General features: G+C 40.1%; 1 protein-coding gene across 3 annotated transcripts in view; it reads left to right on the top strand.

The window, feature by feature from the left end:
• Positions 1-4642: 4642 nt before the first annotated feature.
• The window catches only part of HECW2 (HECT, C2 and WW domain containing E3 ubiquitin protein ligase 2), a 172918-nt gene continuing 151529 nt past the window's right edge, over positions 4643-26031 (top strand). For all 3 annotated transcript variants that reach the window (XM_074910722.1, XM_074910723.1, XM_074910724.1), the window contains exon 1: positions 4643-4806. The gene's annotated coding sequence lies outside the window, so the exon portion shown is untranslated. The remainder of the gene's footprint in view (positions 4807-26031) is intronic.

The raw sequence follows: 26031 nt of genomic DNA, 5'->3' as shown, positions 1-26031 counted from the left end.
TGGTTATGGAAGCTTCCCGATTTTACAAAAGCAGGATCCATTCGTACTGTAGCATACTACCTCAACACAGCCTACGTATACTGCAGGCTTTCTTCAGATTTGACTGACACCTTTATAAGTCAAATAGCAAGATCATGAAAGTGTGTTTTACAAGTGACATTTCAGTATGACTTTGGATGCAGTGTGCATGGATTTAGTCCTTTATTACTTGCCTAAGGGTGCAGTTCTAAAATTAAATCTCTGCAAGTACCAACAGAAACGGACAATTGCTTTTATCGTGACTTTAACCCCAATTCAGTGATCTTTATGTACATTTCAGTAACTATCTGGAAGCATTAGAAACTGCAGCAGATTTCAGTTCTGTACCCAAGAACTATTTCCATAATTTTATAAAATGTTATTGGTAGGAGATTGCTTTAATATTTTCAATTGATAGACTTCTTGTTAATGGCTTTGATTTTTCTAAATTAAAACTTGGCCATGTGTTTATTTGCTTTATGTATGAATGTTCTTCTAGGTCCAAGACCAGAAGGCCAACTCTGGTAAGCGCTCAGAGATATCTTTGGGAGTTTTGCCAGATCAGGGTCTGCAGATTTGAGCTCTAACCAGATTAATCCAGATGGCCCGGTGCGGTGGGTCTTCTCTGTACACCAGAAGGGTGGAGAGCTGCTGTGAAGCCCCTTCACTGGCTGGATAAATGCCTGCCTGGCACTGGGTAGTACCAGATGGCGACAGCTCCCGAGGGCCCATGGACCAGCTGCAGGTGGTTGGAGCAGCAAACCCCAGGCGTGCTTCCCCTTACTGTGCCCTCCCCTTTCTCTGCTCAGATTGCAGGGATGGGTGGCATCCCATGGGGTGGACAACTCCCCACTCACTCAGGGACTCTTTTATATCACAAAAATGCCCAGCTGGGGAGCTGCAGATGGTTTTTCACTCTCATTAAGTCTTTTGTGCAGCACAAAAGAGGCAGAACAGGCCAGAGAATGTGTCCTGCAGATTTTGGCACCTAGGGTGATTCTTTCAATTAATACTTTCACCTGCTGCACAGTAATCTGTCCAGAAGTCTTGTCAAACATTACATTTCCATCCCACGTGAATGTTCTTCCAGTTGATCCTCTTAGCCTTTTTATGTTTGGCTTTTTAATGGTCATGGCAAAGAAACTCTTATTTTCGGTATTCAGCTTGGCCCATTGTCTTGCAGAGAACTGAATTGCTGGGAAAATACGAATTCTTCATATAATACAGAACAGCATTTCTTGTCTTTTAACACTTCTAGCTGTTGAATAGGAAAGTTACTCCCTCAAAGGGCATTGTTCTTCATACACTCTACTGCTGATCACACAGTCCTAGATGATGACCTTCAATAGCGATTTGTCAAGTCTTCTTTGTTTGCCCTAAATGATAACCAAAAGGAAGAGACAGGAGATAGGAAGTACTGGAATATTGCTTTATTTTCTTTACTTGCTGTTTGTTGAAAAGCTATATTTTTCTTTTTCTGTACTTGTCTCTTTGTTATTTGTGTGGGAATAAAGTAATACTGCCAGGCAAAATGCATATTGTTTTTTAATATTAATGTCTAATGAATTATGTTAAGTATAAGTCCTCTTTTGTTAAGTTACCAATGTCCAAAGTTAGAGCTGCTGAAAATCCCTTTTATAGAGGCTATATCCTTGTGTCAGTATGTCATAGGCTCTCATCATATACAGAAATTTAAGGGCATTAATTAGAAACTTTGGATGTCTAATTTATTTTTATGGTAAAAGATTTTTACAGTTCATATAACTTTGCAGTTTTTTACTAAATAATTTTGGATGACTGAAAATATTTTTTTCTCCAGTGAAACGTTTTTCAAGAACATAACACAAGCATTTAATATTCTAGTACTACTTCAGCTGGTTTTAGATCCTAATCTCCAAGTGAGAGTAATACAATTTGTCCAGCTTTCACCCATGGATACCTTTGCCTCAGATACATTGTAACTTAACTTAAAAAAGATATTTCTCAGTCTGGAAAGGTGCTGCCATGTGTTGTGTACTCCACATTTCTGTTACAGAATGTTATTAGAGCCTGAGCAAAGACAGTAGGAATATACACTTGGGCAAAGCTGATTTTGTATGAGTTTCTGTCACGTTGGTTTCTTTCGTATCTACTTTTCAGAGGAGAGATGAGATGGATCCAGGTAGGGGTGGTGGAAAAAGCAGTAAAAGTTGGAAAGAGGAGAAAAGACAACTGTTTGCTCCAAAAAACCCACGCTGGTTTTCTCTATTTTTCAGTTTGTTGAAGGTTTACTACCCATTGCCTCAATGCATGGCTCTGAAAAGTTGGCCTGTTCCTTATTAGCATAGTGTCTGTAGGTGAGTAACGACCCGTGAAGACAGAAGTAGCAATTCCTCTATGAAATGTCTTTATTTTCTAGTGTGTACCCAATTCTATTCAGTTACAGACAGAGCTGCATCTGGGAAAAATAGAAAAGAATCCTAAATCATACCAAAGACAGAGGAACTGTTAACAAAGAACTATGCATGTAACATCACATATGATACGGATGTATCGGAGATAGAAGCATAGAAACCACCACTGGTTTGTAACTACTGGAAACCTGAATTTCTACAAATACTTAATATTTTACTATTGTTGTGATCACTGCCATTTAAGTTTGGGAGAAAGTCAAGGGGATTTAAAGATTCATTTGAATTAACATTTTTGCCCAGTGGAAACAGGATTTTTCTGAAATGAGTGCAAGAACATTCTCAAAATCCATTTTGAGGAAGAGAAACATGAAAATACAGTGTATGATTTCTGTAGTTTTTTGATTTGACAGATGAGAAGTCTCAAAGACAGTCTGCACTCATGTCTCACAGTCAAAGGGCTTTTACAACTTGCAAATCCACTGAGAATAATTCATTAGTTAACGGTTTTCATCTTCTCGGTTTCTCATCATCGTAAAAATGTCACGATAACCAAAAACAAAGCACAAATAATTATAAATGTTATGAAACTTTTGGCATTACACATCCTTTTCTCTCTTTTCATCTTGTTTCGGAAAGTAAAATAGGCATTATATTATCAATGCCAAGGCAAGGTACTGCTGAAGAGAGATATGTATCTAAGAATGCCCAAATCACCGCTAACCTATGTATGATTATCCAAATCTGGGCCTTTAATGTAAAGCCAAACAGACTTATTGCAATGATAATTCAGTACTCAGTAGTACTCCCTTAATTATAAGGAGTCACAGAAAATTTGTGTAAGACTGATCTGTTGCACCCCGATCATTTGCACACTAAGCGCGTTTAAACTATCTTGTAAGTGCCAATACATCTGCAATTCACAGAAAAGAACCAAAACAGAGTTTTAAAGCTTCAGATAGATGGGAGAGCGTTAATGACTTTTGCAGCCTGACCTACTTCGGGATACAGCCACATCGCTCCTGTCTGGTGTCCTACAGAAGGGCTGAATTCCCTCCCGTTGAAGCCCAAGCCAGAAGTGCCATCGGCTTCCATACAGAAAGGATTTCAGACCCAGGGGGTTGAGAATACACTATAAGCTATACAAAATTTACTTTGTATTTTGACATCCATTTAATATGGTTGCCAGATGGTTATTCTGAAGAAACAGCATCTATAGAAACCCATTTAGGTGCCCGTATATTGGTAGATAGATATACTTTAGAAAACAGAGGTAGGTCACGAAGTAGTTAGGACTAACATGCTCCTTGCTTGTGGGAAGATTTTGCCTTCATGTCACTCAGAAAAGAAAACAAAGCACGACACGTCGTCTCATAGTAATAACCAAGACCCGGATCACGTAAGTCGAATGTGCCCATTGTTTCTGTCGCCGGCATTACCGTGGTTTTGTCGGGCTGTGATTCTGCAGTGTTACCCATCACCCGTCCTCTGATAATTCCTGTATTTTAAGTTTTCATCTCGTTTACATTTTTAGTAACCACATTTTCCTATGAAAACGTTCCTGAATTCCTTGCAATGGACAAGGCACAAGTAAAACTGCCGAAAAAGTAGGAAACGTAGCGCTGACTGCAGATAGCCGCTTTCACGCGGGATAATTGGCGCTGCGAAAACGATACGGACCGGCTCGTATTCGCGTGGCTGAGACCGACAGCTGCCGGTGCCAAGAGCCGCGTGTGAGCCAGAAGCGGAACTGGCCTTTCAGCGCACGGTCCCAGCGGTGCTTTCTCGCAAACAGCGGTTAAGCCGCAGCAGCTGCAGGACCGTCTCCCGCACCCGCACGGGGAAGGCTCCTCACCGCCGCCGCACCGGATTCACCCATTCCGGGTGCGCGGGCCGGGGCTGGCCGGGCGGATCTCGGCGGGGACCGCGGCCGGGGTCCCCCGCTGGGCGCCGGAGCCCGCTCCCGCCGCGGGGCCCGGGCGGCCACGGAGCCGCGGCCTGGCGGGATCCCCGCGGCCGGCGGCGGCCGCATCCCCCTCCCTTGCTTTGGCCGGGGGGCGGGCGGCTCTGTTAGCGGCTGCCCGCCGAGAGCTACCCGCCCCCGGCGCCGCCCAGGCCCGCGGGGCTGCGGCCCCGGCCCGGCCGCCCCCGCCCAGCCGCGCCTGCCGGTGGCTGCGGGGGATGCGGGGGGCCTAGCCCCGGCGGGGGCGGCGCGGGAGCCCCTGCGCGGGGAGGCGCTCGCCCCGCCGTGGGCGCGGAGGGGCCACCGGCGGGAGCCGCCTGCCGCAAGGACGGGGTGACTCCGGCCGCCGCCCGGCTCCGCAGCGGCGCGGCGCGGGAGCCGCCCTCCCCCGGAGCCCGCCGCGGGGCGCGGAGCCGCAGTGCGCGCCTCTGCGAGGTGAGTGGGCGCCGCCGCGGCCGCGGAGCCGCCCGGTGCCGGTGGGAGCCGCCCGCGGGGGCGAGGGACGCGGCTCAGCCCGAGGGGCGGCCGGGGGCGGTGGCACCCTGGGCGGGGGGGGGGAGGACCGGGCCGCGGCGGCAGGTGCGGGCCCGCCGGACCCGCCCGGGGCGGCCCCGGGACTCGGGGCGGGTCGGGGCGCCGCTGCCCCCGCGCCGGGCTCGGCGGCCGCCCGGGCTGCCCCGCCATGCGGGCGGCTGCGAGCCCCGCGGGGCTCCGCTCGGCTCGGTCGGCGTCGCTTCGGGGCCATTTAATTCTAACTGGGCTCCTGCCCGGGGAGCGCGGCCAGCGCTTGGGGCGCCGCGTCGGCTTCCTCCGCTCTTCTTCCCCTCGCCATTTAGCGTATTTATTTATTTATTTACGCGTGAGCCTCTTCTCCGGATTTTATACAGCAGTGGCCGTGGCGGGGAGGAAAGATCGCTGCAGATCTCCAGCGCGTTGTTCTCAAAGCAGTGGGGTTTAACGTGTGCTTCTATTCTTGTGTGCAGAAAATACAGCACAGTGACAGCGGGGGGGGGGGGAAATTCATGTTCTCACCGTTCTGTGGATTGTTTGTTGATGTGGAGATCCCTTTTTTTTTTTTTTTTTCTTAGTACACTTGCTTTTTTCCTCTTAACGTTTTCTGAGCACGTCACTGCAAACCATGAGGGTATGTAAAAAAAAAAAAATAAAAATCTTTTCTGGGCTGTATGATGTAAAAATACAGGGAGTGTCGTGTATGTAGACAGTAATAGTTACATAATTTATTTTCTCCTATTTTGTTGCTGGATGTATGTCAGGAGCACGGAGAGAGTATTTATAGCATTTCTTTCCCCGTTTCTTTTCTGGGATGCTGTGTAAGGGAGTCTGCACTGTACTACATTGGATTGGAATGTTTGTAAGAGATTCAGCCCTGAATCCCTCCCGTACCCGAAACCCCAGCAGGGCCCTCACCTTGCTTCACTTCATAAATGTCCAGGGCTGATTCTTGTATGCTCAAAAACTTCTTTTGTAGATTTTTTTTGCCCTTCTTCCCCCAAATAATTACTTTTTAAAAAAAACTTTTTTTAAAAATTAACTCAAACTTACCAATATTTTAGTAGTAATTATCCACAACACTGAGGAACTGAAAGAAATCTATGTCATGGATGGATTAAAACAACTTCTTCCAAATTACAAGTGAGCAGGTTGCCCAGTTCTTAGACTCCTTTGGAAAAATATTCTTTATAAGATGATACAGTTGTGGTTGCAGCATCAGGCCATAAGGTATGATGTGTCATTATTAGCAGATGAAAAGAACAAACCTAATGCTGGCTTTCAATCACTGCTGCTGTTCAGGCTCTAAATTTCCAAAAATGTGGATGCCTTCATGCCAGCTGGAGTATTTGCCATAGTGGATGTTAGGCACTAGTCCACATGTGTGTGGACTATATATTTCTATACTTATTTATATCTTCTGCTGGAATTTAAACACATCACCTTAAAACAGGCTCTAAGACTGCGTGGAGCTCATAGGGTTGATGGGAGACCATTTTTAGTTATGCTTTGTAGTAGTTTAGTTTTACAGAATTGCAGTTGAAAAGCCTTTCGTTTATCTGTCTTTATAAACAGCCTTCTGGTGATGCCAGTGCAAACTTGTGCTGTATCTTTGAGTCTCGTTGTCACTATGGAACTGGATTGGCTTGGAGTATTTGCCAGTCTCTGCAAGAACCCTCTGCCTTCCTTAAAGACCGGTTTACTATCTTGCTATTTATTTTTAAATGCTAATGGGCATTTCTATTTGTTTTTCACTTTCAGTGCTTATTCAAACTCGGTAGAATTCACAATGTTACACCTTTAAGAAGCCCTGTGATAGTACAGTGGCTGCCAGCCAGAAACAATATGCTGTTTTGTTATATTTCCTGAGAAGAAATGGAATAAATTTTGTGTTGCCCCTTTTATAAGATTAAATAGTAATGCCTAACTGAAAAAAATTAACTTTTCTTTTTTTTTCTTCATGTGCCAACATTCTTTAAACTGCAGCTGAAGCTCCAGTATGCTGCAAAATAAGGGGGCTTTCTGTGTACGGGACTCAATCTGCAGATTACGTTCTTGAATAATTAAGTTTAATACTTCTTCCATTTTTTCTTTTTTATTCCAACTCAGCATTTTGTTTTTTCAAAAACTCTCCTTTAGTTGGACAGAAACAGGATGCTTAGGCTATTGCATTTACTCCGTTGGCTAACATGTACTGATGAAAGGGAGAGGGTGACAAAACCACCTATTGGAGTAATGTTACTTAATGATTGAAAGTAAGATGTAAATATCTGCTTAAAACTAAGTAGCGTGTTCAAAACACCTTGTTTGAGACCATATCCAGCAACGTGGCCTTTCATAGTGTGGGATGTTCCGAGTAGCTGAGCCTAATTTTGTTTAATCCAGCTGTCATCATTCATGGCACAGTCATAGTCTTTGTCTTCACATTGTCTGTTGCTGATCTCTTGGTTATATTACAAAGGGGGAGAGGCTGTAATGAAGTTACTTCTCACCAGTAGAAAGAGTATTCATTTTATTGCCTGACAGATGGTACTGAATTTGACATTTTATATAGAAGTCCTCCAACCTAAAAGGAAAGGAGACATACTCTTGCAACCTTGTGAGACACTGTTTTGGCACTTTGAAGCTAATGGTGGCATACGAGGTGTTTATCTAATCACATCAGGGCCCTTTGAAAGATGAGAATGGGATTAACTGTTATTTTTTTAAAAATATGTTGATATTTGAGTTTAGTACCTGAGAAAAGTTCCATGTCAGCCATTGAAGTTGAAGTAAACCGTGCACAGTTTATGTAGACAGTGATACAGGGCCTCTGTGATGTTTCTCCATGGCAGTTTGTTTGTGATCAGTTGGAATATCGGTGATATTGAGGGAAAGGTTGAACATGCCCATTTTTCTGGCAAGAAGATTGACAATGGTGATAAAGCTTTGTATAGCATGGACACGTGTTACAAGGGTACCTCTTCATGGGATGAGATGCTAAGTAGGATGTGATCCTAAAATACTGTAGTACTTGTAGAAGAGTTCAAGTAATGCTTCTTTTTTTTGGTATTTTTTTTACAGAAATGTAGACATCAGTGCTTGAAACCTGTGTATTTTCTTAGAAATGATTGTCTAATTCGTGAAAGTAGTATCATAGTTGCATGCTCTTTTCTAAGCATCTTTTGAGTAGTCATGTTAAAAGACTGCAGTCAGATTGTGAATTCTCATTGGAAGTGCAAGCCCTGGACTTCAGTTGGAGATGTACTCACTCATGTTACAAGTGTACATGTTCCAGTCATCCCTTCCAACATGTAGAAATCCTGTATTTGTTTTGATAATGTTGGTGTTAGGTTTCCAAGTTCTGCTACCAGGATATATGAATTTAGGTTTCGAGGCAAATGACTAGTCATAGCCTTCCTATCTGTCTGTCTTACTTATAGAGAGCTGTTCCTTCTCCTGATACCCTGTGGTACTGGGGAGAAAATGAAAAGTGACTGAAGCTCTATCTGGTTTGGATGTAGACAGTTATGACTACTATCATGACTGTGCCAGTATTTTGTGTTATGTTACGTTTACAGTTACGTGTCACAACTGTGGTTTTTTATGATTGGGGAGGACTGGTATGCTGATACCAATTGTTTAGTGGACAATAATACTTGTTAATAACAAATAATAATTTGTTTAGTAAATTTGCCCTGAAGTATGCAGGTTTTGGAAAAAATAGATAATAATTGCATTTGAAAGTTAGTTTTGAAAGATAAAAATAATATTTTGGAAGAGGATCTTTTCTTTGAAGTGTAGTCATCAACCTTTCTACATGACACAGCTGCAGCTTGTGAGTGTTCTGGAGAAGCAATAATAATGGAAATTAATTTGAAATTAAAATGTGAATCCAGAATTATTTGTCCAAAAGACCCAATTATTACAGTCAGACCAAACAATTTTGAAATAGTGCACTACTTGTCCTTTAGAATTAAGGAAGTACCCAAAAGTGGATAATCGATGGGGGTCATCTGAGCCGTTTGCTTTTGGGAGAGTTAAGGAGTCATTGTGACATAATAGTTTGGGTTCTTGTTCTTTGTATTAGCACTGGAAATGAAAAAAATCCTGAAAATAAAGAATAGGATGAAATAAACAAACAAACAAACCTGTACTCTTCGGCTGGTGTTTCTTGATGCTGGTGTACAACAAATCATGAGATCAGCAGACAGACTGGGGAGTTGTTCAGATAGTGTTTTGGTTCAGATTTCTGAAGGTGAGTGCCTCTGTTAATTTCTGAAGCTGTATATACACACATATAATTTGACTTGTGGACTTTTAGTCATTAAAACTTTAGTAACATTGTCAATATGCCTATATGCCTTGTACTGACCACCAGAGAAAGATATTAGGTAACAAAAATTAACATTTTGATAATAAGCCCACCTAAATATTTCATGGAAGACAGTCAAATGTGTTTTGTTAAGTGCTATGGTGGCCAGGATCCATTGGCTAGGATCCACTTGAAAAATCAGATTAAAAGTTTATGTGCTTGACAAATACAATGTCATTAGTTTAAAAATTCCCTGAAGGCTAGTGTTGTAATTAGATGAGCCCAAAGCATACAACAGTAAAATTCATCTTCTTCCAGGAATGCCCAGCAGCATCTTTTAAAAAATAAAACATTGACTGATCCTTGTTGGACAGAGTAACCACAGTGAGAAAGAAGAGTTTGCCAGGAATGAATGTGAGAGCTGAAGCCACAGCACCTTATGGTGAGTGGAGCGGATCAGCCGCAGCCTGGTGGGAAGCAATGAGGTCTGTGAGGATCCTGCTGAAAAAAAGCTCACAAGGGATCGTTCACTAGGTGCCCCATACCAAGGGCTACACTAAATTGGATATTACATGTGCTGAGGGCTGGCAAAACAGAAATAAAAAGTTACAAACCCACCAACTCCCTCTGGGTCCTGATTGTCATAAAAAGGCATATGCCCATCTTTGTGTGATTCCTCTCAAGAGCATGTGAGCTTTATAGTGCTAGTCTACAATGTTCCGGCTTCAGAAGGTGTGCTTGTTAAGCTGTGTGCTTTCTTTATTGAAGATGCATTTTAAAACCAGCTACTCTGCTTGGCTGATCTTGTTACTCTGCTAGATTACTCACTGGAATCTGTTTTGAGCTGATAGTTTGCTAAAGAGTTATTTCTCCCACTAGAAATAACAAAGAGTAGAGATTGTGAACTTACCTCTTTAAAATGTAACCATAGCTACATAAACATAATTTAAGCTTCTCGATTAATTTCTCTAATAAAAATGTCTACATTGTCTTCATGAACATAAATATTGTTGTTGAGGAAATAATTTCCCAAATGTTTGTATTAAATAGGAAAATTACAAATGTAACTGTGGTGGGCTCTCTTGAGAGTTGCAAAACTTTCATTAGGGTCAGTAAGTCTATGGCAGTACCCACGGTCTGAGCGGGTTTAGAGCCTGAACTTGAACGGTGCCACAGGGCTGTGGCACTGTTCGGTTATTAGCGGGCTCCTTGGCATGCTTTTGGCCAGTGTCAGCAGCCCAAATGAGGCACAGCTCAGGGAAAGCCGTGGCCTGGGGACTGTCCCAAAACAGACTATGGCTAAGATAGCCCCATTTCGTGAGAGATCATTTAGCATGTGTGCTGTACTGCGTGGCTTGAGCACCTGTTTCCTCGCCTGTTCTGCATACGAGCGCAGATGCAGCCATAAAGATGCTGCTGCATGTTTTTGGATAACAAAAAGCTCCAGTTGCATGTTGGGTTACCTAGAGAAAAACAAGCCACTGTTATTTATGAGAAAGCAACACCTGAGAAAGATTATTGCATGTTGTTTCATATTTGTGTGTCTATATAGATAAAAAAATAGATTATTTCATATAACAACTGACTTCTTATGTTTTGAAAAATGTCATGTTGAGTGATGTCTCGATCTTCCCAAAATGCTGTTAGGGTCTTTTAAGCGTGTGTAGCAATGTCTCAGAACTAGAATGTGTGTCGGAGTTCATGGTTGTCTTACAGGGTGTTTTTGTCTCAGATGTTCACCTAGTAAGCTCTGAGTGGTAGATATGACACCACTTTTCTTGTTTCATTTCCTAAATGGTGTTTCGATTTTCTTAGAATGAAGTAACTTCCAGCAAAATATAACAGACCTAGCTCAAGTTTAGAAACACATTTTATTAGCTTGAGTAAGTGTGTATTATGAACTTGCTCTGAACTTGGCTAAGTATGTGTTAGTGAGGTGGCTGTGAAGTGTGACAGGTTGATATTTTTCATGATGAAACTATTGGTTAATGTAGAGAGCCACTGTAAACACTGTGGTGCTGCTGCTTAGCAGTTGTAAATTGTCACACTCCTTAATGTTCCACAGAATTCTGACAATTTTCACTTCTTGCCTTAATTTGTGTCACATGTTTAGTTACACTGAACAGTTTAGATGAATTTTTGTTCTTGATACCAAAGATGTAGGCTTTTTTTTTGAGAGAGGGAAGGTTTATTTTTCTTCTTAGGCATTGTGCAACATTCAAATGAATGTTGCAAATTATGGAGGGCTGATTTTTCCAGAGTTGATTTATGCATACCTTTATTATAAATAGGTAAATAAGGTCAAATTGTCAGACTTGAAGTTATAAGAGATGGACTAATCGCTGGTTTAAAGTTTTACCCTTATTTTCCTTAATTGAATTTGGGTGGGTGTTTTTTGTTTGTTTACTGTGTTGTGGTGGGTGTTGGGTCGTGTAGTCTTCAAAATACTCATTTCCAGTGACATCCCGTGTCTTCTAAAAACTAACTCACTGTTTTGGAGGAAATCTTTGCTTTTATGTTACATTGTTTCATTTCCTCCTAATAGTGATACTGATACTGACTGTGTGCAAAGGTGTAGTCTTACCTACTGCATTTCTAGCTAGGGTAAATTAATACAAGGTTTTGGCTTACATAACGCTACAAAGAAGACTTATGTTAAACTTAAGATGTGTTTGCCTCATCATGATAGAATCAATCACTAACTGAAACAGTTAACTGCCAAGGCTCCAAGAACATGAAGTCAAGAGACTTTAAAAGCTTGCTTATGCTTACCTTGGTTTGTAAAGAGTTTGAGGTAGTATAGATACAAGATGTTCAACACCTCTTGGCATAAGCTTCATCAGTTGTCAGCTGTACAAGGACAGCCCTTTATTAAGGGGAAAAAAAAGCGCGCTAACACATGTTTTTCTTGCTTCTGTAGAGAAATTTATTACTATTACATTTCTTGATTATAAATGGGTGAGGTAAATAAAGTCAATATAAGGAGAGCTAATGCATATATTTAATTTTTCTTTTTATTTTAGTGGGAGAACTACCATGTGTTGGCACGAAGGAAGCCTTTGTTTTAATCTTAAAGATTTTGGTTTTTTTTTTTTTTTTTCTTACTGTAAATTGGTCATTCCTACACTGCTTTTTTTAAGCAACACAGTCAATTTTGAATGTGTGCACAGAAGAAAACATAAGCCCTTGGGTCTTACAAAACACGAGCACTGACAATCTCTCAAATACTCAGTCTGGAAAAATAGAAATACTTTTCCTCAAATCTTTCTTCTGTGTAATTTCATTTTTTTTGGTGAAGCTCTAATACGTGGAAACTTTTCTGACAGATTAACGTGATTTTTAAATTAATGTCATCCCATTATTAATGCCTAAAACAGTGTTGCTATCTGTATATTAAACAAAGACTTTGTGAACTAAAATATGCGTTGATTAACCACATGTGAAACGTTTTTATACAGAATAGAAACAATCTTGATAAGTATGGATGATGCCAAGTTCAGTCTTCAAAACACCTCAGAAATAAGAGAATCCTGGAACAAGTCATATATCTGGACTTCATTTCCAAAGGAAAGACACGTTAACTAGTGTCTTAGCTGATTCTGTGTCATTTGGAAAACAAAAAGCAGTATTGAAAGAGTAAAGGATTTAGCTTTCTACTGAATATGCTTCATGACTAGTAGTGTAGGCAATAAGTTGGCTGCAAGCAAGCTTTATTTGTCAAATAATTGTTTTGATCTTAGTTCACAACCCTAACATAAATTGATTAATGTTTACTCATGTAAGTAACCGCCCAAAAAATCAGTATTGTAATCATTCCTTGTTAGTACAGAAATGGTTATGAAGTCTCTCCCTGCCCCTGCAGTCTTGACAGCAGTGGGGGGGCAGGACGGTTAGGATCTATACAGTATCACAACAGATTCTGATTGTGTGTCTTCTTGCTGTTGTGGATGCTTATCGTTTTGCTCCTCCTCTACCCAAAATACATTTTAAATGTAAACCTCATTCATTACCTCTTGAGAAACTGGTAATAAAATCTTATACTTTCAGATTGACAACCTAAGTACAATGCAGATTGTTGAAGCCCAGAAATTACGTCTTCTAAGGGAGGAGAACCTAAGGGAAGTTTTGCATCCTCTGGAGAAAAAAAAAAAGTCTTGTCAATTGAGTTCTGTACTTAATGATTTGAATATGGGAATCTGGTCTTTTGTGTAATACTACTGTTATTTTCTGAATGTTTTCAAACTTACTGAAGCTTACTGAAAAAATAAATGCTTGTAGACCTGATTCCAGCTAATGTAAATGGGCATAACACTTAATTGGGCTATTGTGCTTTACAGTTCTTAAATCAGGCCAAATACAGTTTAAATTAAGTGGATTAACAGAATGTAATCTGATCAGTTTTTCCTTCAATCTGTGCAATGTACTAAGAAACTAGTTTAAAAATTTGGTGAAATGTAGTTTACTACAGAAAAATAGCAGAAGTATTGCATGATACATTCATATTTCATGTATATGGGGAAAGTTTTCTTGCATGACTATTCTACTTTCCAAGTTGCTCACTGGGTATCCGTATTACTGCTCGTACTCTCTCATCTTTGTAAAACCTTAGATAGTTCAGTGTAACTGAGCTTGATTGAAGACATTCTATCTCATTAAAATGTAGGTAATCATACACTGCATTTTTGTAGCTCTTCACTTAAAAGTTCTTCTTGTTAGTTACCTGGAATTAAAAATAGTCTATATGTGATCTCTAGAGCATGAATATTTCAAGCTGTAGTTAGGTGCTACAGCCACATTTTCATCTGCAGGTGATGTTTTACTCGTCTATAGTTTCTATTAAATAGTATGGCTAGAAATCTTACTGAGGTGAACAGAATATCACCTATTTTACGGTTAGCAGGAACTGAACGTATAAGAGTGGAAACTGTGCTTTTTTGGGGGGCAGAAATATAAAGTAGATTTAAGTATTTATCCATTATTCATAGGTGTAAAGGACCCAAGGAATAGTGAGTTACAAGTGTTTATAGCACTGTTTCTCTCAGTGCAGGAAAATTTGTTTTATAGGCATTTGTGGTGGAAAGAATGAGTTGATCTGTTAACTATCCTATAGATGTGCTGTTCTGGTACAATGCAGTTAGCAAAACCCAGGATTAACACTGAAAGAGCTGGGGATAAAATGCTCTTGGTTGTAAGGATTCAGCTATGGAACAGTCTTCCAAATCAGATCAGTGAAATCTGAACTCCTACAAATGCTTCCAGACTTTCGCTTTTGAGAAGGCCCCTTCATGAGAAGTGATGTCTCAATGTGAAAAGCTTCCTCCTGCCATCCTTGCCTTGCTTTCAAACATTATGTAATAAAAAATGCTACCCTAAACAGTGCTTTTGTTTCTTAAATGTGTCAACCTCCATTAAATCTGTTAAGGACTTCACTATTGCTTTTGATTTACAAGCACTGTAATATTGGCCTTGGTGGTGGTATAAAACCAAAAGGCTGGAGCATACATCCTCCTGCTTGCTGCTGAAACTTAGGAAAGTAATGCATCCCCAAAATACTATAAAATTTCATAAGCATCATACCATTGTAGAAGTTATATTCTATACAGTGTTATGTCTGACTTACCCTCCCATTCTTGATAGTTCAGCTGTTAATGGAATTGATTATTTTAAATTCAGCTGGCTCATTGTAAGAGTCCAAGTGATTTTGCATAATATCAGATCATGAGTTTCTATTCCCCCTAATTGTCATTAGTGTGTGTTTAATGTGGCTTTTTAATTACAAAGCTATAGAACTTTAATCAATTTAACTACAGAACAAGAATAATTTGGGTTTTAAGAATATATATTCTGAAATGTCATGTATCTATTATCTTTAAATTATTCTTTTGATTCTTTTCTTTGAAGTTTTCCTATCTTATCATCCTGTATGTCCTAAAGCGGTTTCTCTTCTGATTTTCTTCCCTCACTGATTTTTTTTTTTTTTTCCTCTCTCTATTAGTTTTGTCTTCAGGCATCTCTGCAGTTCTCATCACTCTTATCCCTCCCCAGACCTCCAGTAATTTTGGATTTCTGCAGTTCTCTGCATATGCATTCATTCTGATGGTCTCAGTCATCCTTTTCTGTCTTGTCCTTTCTGGTTGAGTAAGGATGGGAGCCTGGAGAGTAAGGTGAAGTTTGATTACCCTTGTGTAGGGTAATAGAAAAAATGGTTTTTAAAATGATGTATTCTAGCTGTTTGGGTCAGCTCTGGAGACAGCCATGCTGCCCAACCTTGGGACTAGCAAAATGTGAATTGAAAGGAGGCTTGTGCCCAGAAAATAGGGCATGTGATTAGGATTCAGCTCCCTCTCCCCTCTGCCTGGTCTGTAGCAGGTGTCTTGGGTCACCTTTTTTATCAGTTGCTGAACTCTGTCAGTGTTCTACTTTTCTTAAAGGTACTGCATCTGAGAGACTGAAAGTCCTTGATGTCAAATTTTCTCCCACGTGTCAAGGAAGGGTGGCACATACTAGCTTTTGCTTTCACCCCCAACAGCTCTGGTGCATTGGCAATCAGGAGGAACATTCACTTGAGATTTTTTCCCCTCTCTAAATGGAAGAGAGGGATGCTGTCTTCCAAAATATGCAACAAAGCAAATGGAGCAATGAGTGACAGGGATCAATTAGCAAACTCATTTGGTGCAGGTATGCACACAGTTTTTATCAGTTGGAGTGAGTTTTACTCTTTTTTTCACAGAACTTCACCATAAAAGATTAAGGTTAGTACACTGAATTTTTTTTTGATCTCTTAAAAAAAATTAAAAATACAGTGATGTGCCTACACACAGAATACTAATTTTAGGTTAAGATTTTTTTAGCAAAATCATGAAATTGTTAGAGCCATGTCTGAGCTGAGAACAAATTTGTAACACTTTTACAATGTTTTCTGCATACAGTCATTTTGAAGCATCAGTCTAGAAGTGACCCATGATGCTTTAATAGGTTTTGAAAAGTAATTTTGTCAGAAGACAGGAGTGTGAGTAATAAGTAAATATAAGTGATTTATATGTAGTTATGCAGACAGAAGTGTTGCAGAAATGCATGTTAGTGGTACTTCTAAGATTCCTAAGTAATGAAAACCTTTTTCTGTTTCTTTTAGGACAGTGGTGCTTTAATTGCATCTGCTCTTGGAACTCTTTGACACAGGCATATTTGTTTGAATTACTTGGCAAAACTCTGGCATTTATGATGTCCAGAAACCTTTTGTACACTCATTTGCTTTGTTAGTTTTGAATATTATGATTAACATCAATACTTAGAACTCTACATGGGCTAATTTCACTGTCATAGCTGATCTTAGTGAAATGTGTTTGTGTCTAAATTTCTGAATTTTGATCCTCTTGGCTTTTCTATCTAATGGTCTTGTTGGAGTCAGCTGCTCACAGCAAAGCATTTAGAAAGCAGCTGTATAAGGATTTCCAATCCTTAACTTCTGTCAGTGTCCTCTATTTTTCAGCCTGCCTCAATTCATATGTTGCACTTTGTCTACGGATGACACATTTGACGCACAAAATTGTAGGCCATACTCTTGAATTTCTGTTCTACTTGATGAGAGTTTAGCACTGGGTAGTGCCTACTGAGCTGCAGCTCTATTTTGCCCTACAAAATAAGAGTCACATAGAATCATTCAGGTTGGAAAGACCCTTGGGATCATTGAGTCCAACCACCAGCCCTACTCTACAAGTTCTTCCCTACCCCACATCCCCCAACAGCTCATCCAAATGACCCTTAAACACATCCAGGGATGGTGACTCCACCTCCTTCCTGGGCAGCCTATTCCACTGTCTGACCACTCTTTCTGTGAAAAATTTTTTCCTAATGTCCAATCCAAACCTCCCCTGTTGGAGTTTAAAGTGATTTCTTCTTGTTCTGTCACTAATTACCTGTAAGAAGAGACCAGCACCAACCTCTCTACAATGTCCTTTCAGGGAGCTGTACAGAGTGATGAGGTCTCCCCTCAGCCTTCTCCTCCTCAAGCTAATCAGTCCCAGCTCCTTCAATCCCTTTTCATAGGATTCGTTCTCCGGGCCCTTCCCCAGCTTCTTTGCCCTCCTCTGCACTCGCTCCAGCACCTCGATATCTCTCTCGTATTGAGGTGCCCAAGACTGGACACAACACTCCAGGTGTGGCCTCACCAGTGCAGAGCACAGGGGGACTGTCACCTCCCTGCTTCTGCTGGTCACACTATCGCTGATGCAAGCCAGGATGCCGTTGGCTTTCTTGGCCACCTGGGCACACTGCCAGCTCATGTTCATACCAGGTATGTAATTAATAACAAGAAGATCAGTCACTAAAATTAGAATACCCTTTCTTTTGATAATCTGTGGAGGCAAACAAGCAGTTTCATGGGAGATGAGCCACTTTTGCAAAACCAAAGGCACAAGTCAGTTTCATCCTAAATATTTGGTATAGCTTGATACGTAATAGTGTGTTGCTCTACAGTTGTACAATTAACAGCTTATTTTCACTGTTATTTATACATTAAGAAGAAAGCTTGGCTCTATATAAACAGGAAGAGAATAAACATGCATGTCATAATATAATTAAATATTTAATCGTAATTATTTTGTCTGGAAAATACTCTGGGAATTGTATAAGCTATGTGTCAGATGTGTATCCATCACTAGTTGTACAAACCAGCAGTATATGACTGTAAAAGTGTACTAAGGTGGAAGGCAAGTTAACCTGTATAAATGCAGTGTATAAATTTCAGCATGCGATGTAAGATACACAAAGTGAAAGAAAGATTAAACAAAAGAAGGAAATGCCAGGACACTAGTACTGATGCAGTTACTTGGTGAATTTCCTGGTACCATTATCACAGATTGTGTTTCTTTTATGTTGGTTGGCTTTTGGCTTTTTTTTTTTCCTCCTACTGTAATCAAAGTAGCTGCAAAACACAAATTAAGTTTTATTAAACCTGCCTGACTGCTGTTTCTGATATAGTTACCGTTAATATTTTCTTCTCATTTTCTTTCTTCTCCACTATTGATGTGTGAGGAAGCAATGACTCTCGGTTGTCTTTACAGTTAAAATATGTTCATAGAAGTACAGGCAGTCAGTAGCATTTTAAGGGAAATCATTTCTCCACGTTGGAAGTGTTCACCCATCACCTGGAATAGCATAGTTACCCATGTGCATGCTCCTTGTGCTTTCCAAATGCTAAGTAAAAGGTTGTTCTAAACCACTCTAAGCATCTTTTTAAAAGCAAACAAACAAAAACCACACAAAAAAACTCCACACCAAAAAACGACAAGTGAAACACAAACTCCACGAATAGATAAGTTGCATTGCACCGCACTGTGTTCTGAAGGTGATCCAAGATGGACTTGCTGTGGTTTGATACAGTAAAATTCCACCTTCTGAAGTGGCTTTTCATCCTTCCCTTCGAAAGCTAAGTGTCCAGCTGAGAGTGGAGATTTTGTCAGATTACAGATAGAAAGGACATCTCTAAAGTAGCTTTCTCCTAACACATTAATGGTCACGCAGAACAGGAACAGGGCCTTGATGTGAAACTTGTGCACCACAGGGAGCCTGCTGTATGACTCAATTTTGCTTCTCTTGCTGATGGTGGAAGAGATAGCTGGTGGGGTGGGGTTGTGTTTGCAAGATATTTGGGCTCTGGGAAATATAAAAATAAATCAAATGAGAGCAAGAGAATTTTGAAAATGTAGTTCGGCAAAATGCATTGGATCATGAAGATTAAAGAACAGCACGTAAAAGCATCAGGTGTATTGAAAAGGGTAGTGATTTAGGCAAAACTAAGTTTGTTGCAAGGCTTAATGAATCCGTACATCTTCATTTGTTTTCATTAAAATCCTGGAGTGCAAGCTAACTTTTTTTTTTTTTAAAATTATATGCTTTATGGTTCAACTACTTAGGAGGTAGAAACTGTCATTATTTTGGTAAGTAGATGGCAAGTTTGTGAGCTTTTGTGGTTCAGAAAGAGCCTCAGAGAGAACATTATCTTGAAATGTTTAACAGTACCAGCCCCCTGAATTACAGTGTCTTACACTGTGCTTCCTATGTGCATTAAACAGGAGGGGTAACAAGATTTTAGCAGCTGAAGAACATCAGCATAAGAAAAATAGAGACTTGCATAGCTTGTTCTTCTACTACAGGGTCCAGGAGATTTTATACTTTCTATAGAAAGTTAAAATCACAAAAGTATGTTTTAAATGTACACCCTTAATCATTCTGAAACTCTTAGAGATTTAAGAATATAGAACCTAGACAAAAGATGTTAACAAGTATGAAATAGCTTTAATGGAACTGAGTAGATCTTTTTTCTTGTAAAAAAAGGCTAGTAAGAAGGATATGACAAATACATATAGAATTGTGAAAAATATACAGAAGCTGAATAGATTTGGTGTTTGAGAGGGTTTTTTTGATTCTTTCAGATAATGTAAAATCTAGGAGGCATTGAGTAAAACCATCAAAGGACAAGCTTTAAGAAAGCATAATTAATTGATGCTTGTCCTAAAATATCATGGGAGCCAAACCAGACACATTCCATGACAGTAGTACTTGGAAATGGCTCAGAACTGCACAAATGTGTCAAGATTCATGGGGAATTGGAGGTAGAAGTTACAGCTTATACAGAGCGGACTGATAAGACTGGGGCGGGGGAAATAAAACAGGCTTTTGAATACACTAGTCCTTTTTCAGACTTCAGGTAGCAGCACCAATCTTTGAAAATAAATACACATAAATACCAGCTCCGAGTTTAACTAGTAAGATAAACTTACTACTGGTAAGTTGATAGGTACCTGAGAAAGACTGTTCTCAGAGACAACAGGATCTGTAAAAGATACCTGCAATTTCCTTTCCTTGTTTGCAGACTGAGTTTACGGTTCTATTTGTTGTTAAAGGAAAGATTTACATAATCCTGCTACTAGCATATTTTAGTTCCCTCCTTTTCTGTCTTTGGCTGGTTGGTTTGTGCTTATTAATATTTAATTAGATCGATATTAGATCATTCCACATGCTGCTTTTTTTTTTTTTTTTTTCTCTTGGCTCTTCACAGGGCAGATAACAGGACAGACAACTCTTGGTTTTTGCTGATTACAGAATATATGGGTGGTTGTACAGTTTTGGAATTGATATTGTTGTCAAAGTGAGAACGTTGAAGGGTACAGGAAATACAAGTAAAATTTTATAATAATGGTATCTGGAGTTGCGGGATTGTTACTGTGTTCTCCTCTGTGCAATTTCAAGAGGATAATAAAATAGCTTGATGTTTTAAAAAATGGGAAGGAAGATGAGTAAGAGTTCACACATACTAGACACCCATGATGTTTTCTCCCATTAGATAGCACGCAGTGGCCCATGTGATTACAGCTATGGGGATGTATCAAAATTTAACTAATGCCCAGTCCTTAATGCAACAGTGAGGGAAAGGAAGAAGCAGAATTTGACTGGAAATTAGTGTAACTATTGGTTCCCCAAAGCTACCCTTCAAAATAGAAAAACAAATTGACTGCTGTTGTGTGAGAAGCTTTTGTTTTTATGCTTTGCTTTCAGTGTGGAGGCTAAATGATACTTGCTTTGGAAATTGTTTTATGTCAATGCATTCATGCAGTAATTTTGCATAAAGGAAGACTTTCCTGCTAGAGAAAAGCTTTGGATAACTTAATCGCATTTCAGCCCGTTTGACAAGTTGCAGGTGGTGCTCTGGCTGCTCTTCCAGAAAAAAAGCGATTCATCATGACCTACAGCAGGGTTAAGATATAGATAGACCCACACTGTGCTGAGTTTTAGTTTAACTAAGCATACATTTGGGTTTTTTCCACAGTGTTTTCTAGACAATTAAATACACTCAGTTGTGATTCAGTAAATGGTCTTTTTTGATAGAAATGTTAAAATGTGTGTAGGTAGTTCATTATCAGAGACATGTTTGTATTTAATGTCTTTTTATAAAGCATTTATGTTGATAGTTCTCGGAACAAGAAATTGTAAGAAGGAATTTATGTAAAATATTTTTCCCTTAAGAAAGGAAAAATAAATGGTTTCATATATACCATGAGCATTCAGACTGGCGCTGAGGAACTTTTCAGGAAAATACTGGCTTTAATTCAAGTACCTAGATTTGTAGGGCTATGTAGCTGAACTTTGTTTGATCAAATGAAAGCAGTCTTAAACAGCTTTAAAATATATTTCTGATATAATTGAACTTTGTGCATGAGAGAGGAACTGCAAAGCAAAAGTTAAATTTCATGTATGATTCTGACAGAAAGTTATCAGACACTGAGAGGGTATTGCACACTTAATTTTGAACCTTATCTCTCAGACTTTTTTCTTCATGTTCTCACAGACCGTGCAGCCAGAGGCTTAGTGCAGGACTGGGGTTCTGCATAATATTTTTTATTCAAAAATGTGTCATCTGCTTTATCAGCCTTCAAAAGGTGTAGTTACTTCCATGGTAGAAATGTGGGACTAAAAATTGGTGGCATTATGGCAAACTCTGGCCAGAATGAAAGAAAATGTTGTCCTGAAAAAAGTTGCCAAAGAATCGTGAGACAAATTTGAACACTAAGCAAGAAATCTGTGTTTTATAGTGGAGTATATTTAAGACTTGAACTGTTTTGAAGATGAAATCCAAAATCATTCAAGTATTGAAGCATGTTTTTCAGTCCCAGTGTGGCAGAATGCTGAAGTGCCTACTTAATTTCCATAGATGCTTAATCAGATGCCTGGGGGGGAGCTGCAATTGCAGATGTTGAGAAATTTAAGTCAGACTCTTTCCTCTTTTGAAAATCAGCTCTATTTTTACAAAATAGAATCCCTAGATTATTTTTTAAAAGCAGGTTCCTATAAGGATTTTTTTTTTCATTTAGAGAAAAGGTTTTAGATCAAAAAAGATGGAGAATTTCCTGTTGGAATGGAGACATAAAAGTTTATGGAGTAAATGAATACTAGAGCTTCACATCTCTGAAATTGCTTTTGAAGACAAACACAGATAAGTTTAGTGTGTTATTACTCAGAATATTCTTCTAGCTATTATTTTCTTCTTGTATGCTGTAGATCACTGTGTATTTAAACACTAATATTTTGTCCAGATTAAGCTTTATTCATATTACATGTGCAATTTTTGATTGACTCATGCCTTATGTGTAACTCTGAAGGTAAGTGAAATGCAGGTGAATGTTCTTTTTTGTGATTTTGCAGTATTTAGGGTCTAATGAGACTACTGGGGCTTTAGCCTTATCTGCAAATCAGTAAACTGGTGTCAGTTTGGTTTCAGGCAGGTACTATACTGCAACAGTGGCATTAGACTGAACAGTTGTGTGGTTAGAAACTGGGAGAAATGGGATGGTCAGAAATGCTTAGGGCCTGCCTGTTAAGTGTTATATCCTCAGATGATCCATCTAACAGGGAAAAGCAATAAAATCTTTTATTCAACTCCCTGCTCCCTAGCCAGAATGAGATAAATACAGACCCTGGAAAGAAATGCTGTTCATTTCACAACCTTTATATAAATTCTCTCAGAGGTAAATTAAAGCCTTCACTTTATAAATATATAATGCGACAAAGATTCTGCCTGATGGTAGGCCTTGTGTTTTTGCCCTCTGTCTTTCCCAATAAACTGTTCCAAGGTTCAGCTGCAGTCCCTGCTAGGAAATTGCAGACTGTTTCAAGGTTGAATTGATCTAGCTCTAATTGTTAGCTGCTGGATCCTATTGCATTATTATCAGCAAGGTTGAAAAGGTCTTGCTACCAGATCTCCTCCTCAGTGAGTAAGTGCTTATGTCTGGTAATCAGATGACCTCTCAGTCTTCTCTTTAGCTGACATAGACAAGGCTCCCTAAGAGTTCAAAAATGGAAAAAGATCGCAGAGGAAAATAAATGGCAAATGATGGTAAGAGTCTAGGAGGTAAAGCAAATAAGATGATGTTTGTGAAACATCTCCCACTTCAGGGACAGAAAAATTGTCTGAGAAAATTTAAGTAGACCTTTAAGTTCTTCCCCAGGTCCCTGAAGTCTTTCACAGTATGTGAAACGGTGCCTGGCATGGCCTGTGATGCCAGTGTGGATCTTGGCCAAACACTGCGTTGCAATTTTCAATGACTGCCTTCAAAGCAATTACCATAAAACTGGAAGGTTTTAATACAAACTTACAGCTTGACTGAGACGCTGGGAATGATCCTTCTTGGGATTAGTATTTAGGATATTAATCCACATGTTTCATTAAGAAAAACAGAAGAAACATCATATCCGGTATATAAAAATGTTTAAACACTTTTTTCCTCCAACATTATTGACTTCTCATTTACATCTGTATTCAATGTTGATTTAAGCTCTAATTTTGGGACCACTTTTGTGCAAATTTCCATTACATTCATTATGGATGTGCAGAGTCTGCTTGCATGAAAAGAGCTGCAATGTTGTGATCCTCTAAATTTAAGGATTTGTAAGGTGACAGAAGAAAGGATAAGAATAGCTCTAGGAAAATGGTGATTGAAGGTTTCTACTACCCAGAACCACTCATCCAGCCTGCAGCCCACTCTTTGTGTGCTCTGCAGCTGTGCCAAAAAATATGCTGCATGAATAATTCGGACAGTTGTGGCCTGTTTCATATTTCTTGGCTCAACTTCAGAAAAAATCAGGAGGTGTGCATGTGCACATGCTCTCTGGCAAAATACCCTTTTTGGAAGTGTTGGGGAAGGGCATGCAAGCCAGTAATGTGTATGTACAGAATTTGGAGCACACATCCAAGTTCAAGGGACAGAGAGGAGATGTGGGATTTGGTCTTCCGTTGACGCTGGAAGAATCTCAGGTGTCTTGCCTAGTCAGGAAGACTGGATATACTGTATTCTCCTGCTGAGTACAGATTGAAATTTTTACTCGTCTTGCTGGTTGAGTTAATACACAGCTTCTGGGGAGGTGAGATGCAGAATTTGATGGGTGAATTCTCCAGCCTGTGCCATGCAAGAAGGCAGATTAGTTAGGCTGACTTCTGTCCTCGGAAGCTAATTCTGCGGCAGTTGCTACATCTTCCAGAATCAGGACCTGTATATGCCCTTTGTACAGTTTTCAAGTGTCATAATTTGTCATTTTCCCACGTTTTAAAATATTTACTGTGTTCCTCTATTTCCCTTGTTATTCCTTCTACTAGATTTCTTTTTGTGTCCCGTTAGTTCTTGCCAGTTATCATTAGCTCTGATCCTGTTGGTGTAACTTTTTTTTACTCGAAAAAAATGCAGCTCCACTGATGATATCTGAAAGCAAGCCAGCAACAACTAAAGAATGAGTGGAAACAAAGTCTGCCAAAGTTTCCTCATTTTAGATGAAACTGCATGACTTGGATCTCACTAGTTTGAATTTTCATGGTTTTTTGAATATGTCATGGTTTAATCCCAGCCAGAAACTAAGCACCACATAGCCACTTGCTCACTCCCCCTGCGGTCAGAAGGGGGAGAGAATCAGGAGAGTAAAAGTGAGAAAACTCATGGGTTGAGATAAAGAGAGTTTAATAGGTAAAGCAAAAGCCACACACACAATTGAAGCAAAACAAGGAATTCATTCACCACTTCCCATTGGCAGGCAGGTGTTCAGCCATCTCCAGGACAGCCCAGCACCGTCACATGTAACGGTTACTTGGGAAGACAAACGCCATCCCTCTGAACATCCCCACGTTCCTCCTTCTTCCCCCAGCTGTATAGGCTGAGCATGATGCCATACGGTCTGGGCTAGCCCTTGGGTCAGTTGTGGTCAGCTGTCCCTGCTGTGTCCCCTCACAACTCCTTGTGCACCCCCAGCCTGCTCGCTGGTGGGGTGGGGTGAGAGGGAGAAGAGGCCTTGACTGTGTAAGCACTGCTCAGCAGTAACTAAAACATCCCTGTGTTACCAGCATAAATCCAAAACACAGCCCATACTAGCTACTGTGAAGAAAATTAACTCTATCACAGCCCAAACCAGCATAGAATGGAAGTTGAATTTTGACTGTAAGGCGATCTTGTTGATGACGTCCACACAACCATGTGCCTCTCAGATACCTGTTTTTCCTTGGCCTCTGTGATTATTGGCACACCAGTTGATGCTACCCTGTAGAATTATTTAAGTTGGAAAAGACCTTCAAGATGAAGGCCAAGCATTAACCTAACTCTACCAAGTCCACCACTAAACCACATCCCTAAGCACCATATCTACACATCTCTAAAATGCTTCCAGGGATGGTGACTCAATCACTTACCTGGGCAGAGGGTTCCAATGCTTGACAACCCTTTTGGTGAAGAAATTTTCCTAATACCCAATCTAACCCTCCCCTGGGGCGGCTTGAGGCCATTTCCTATTATCACTTGTTGACTGGGAGAAGAGACTGACACCCACCTCACTAGAACCTCCTTTCAAGTAGTCCTAGAGAAGAATAGGGTCTCCCTGAGCCTCCTTTTTCCTAGGCTAAACAACCCCAGTTCCCTCAGCTGCTCCTCATAAGACTTGTTCTCTAGACCCTTCACCAGCTTTTTGCTTTTCATTGGACACAATCCAGCATCTCAGCATCTTTCTTGTAGTGAGGGGCCCAAAACTGAACAGAATATTCCAGGTGCAGCCTTACCAGTGCTGAGTACTAGAGTCCCGGCGTTTAAATGAATTCATGCTGTCTTCACTCATGTTAGATATCTTGTGTCCATGCTGCATCACCCTAAGAAGACAAAAATTACGTAACACTAAAGGGAAGAAAAAGCCTTTCTATTTTTTCTGTGTGGTTTTGTTGTATAAATGGTATGGCAATGCAGCACTGCTGAAATTAAGAGTTCTTTGCTGGTTAGTTAAGTATACCCTAAGCTTATTTTACTTTAAGTCAACAAATATGCATATGTTTG

This window comes from Athene noctua, chromosome 7, assembly GCF_965140245.1.
Source record: "Athene noctua chromosome 7, bAthNoc1.hap1.1, whole genome shotgun sequence".
Classification (NCBI taxonomy): Eukaryota; Metazoa; Chordata; class Aves; order Strigiformes; family Strigidae; genus Athene; species Athene noctua.
Note: the sequence above shows the minus strand (reverse complement) of the source record. Positions and strands in the feature narration are given on the sequence as shown.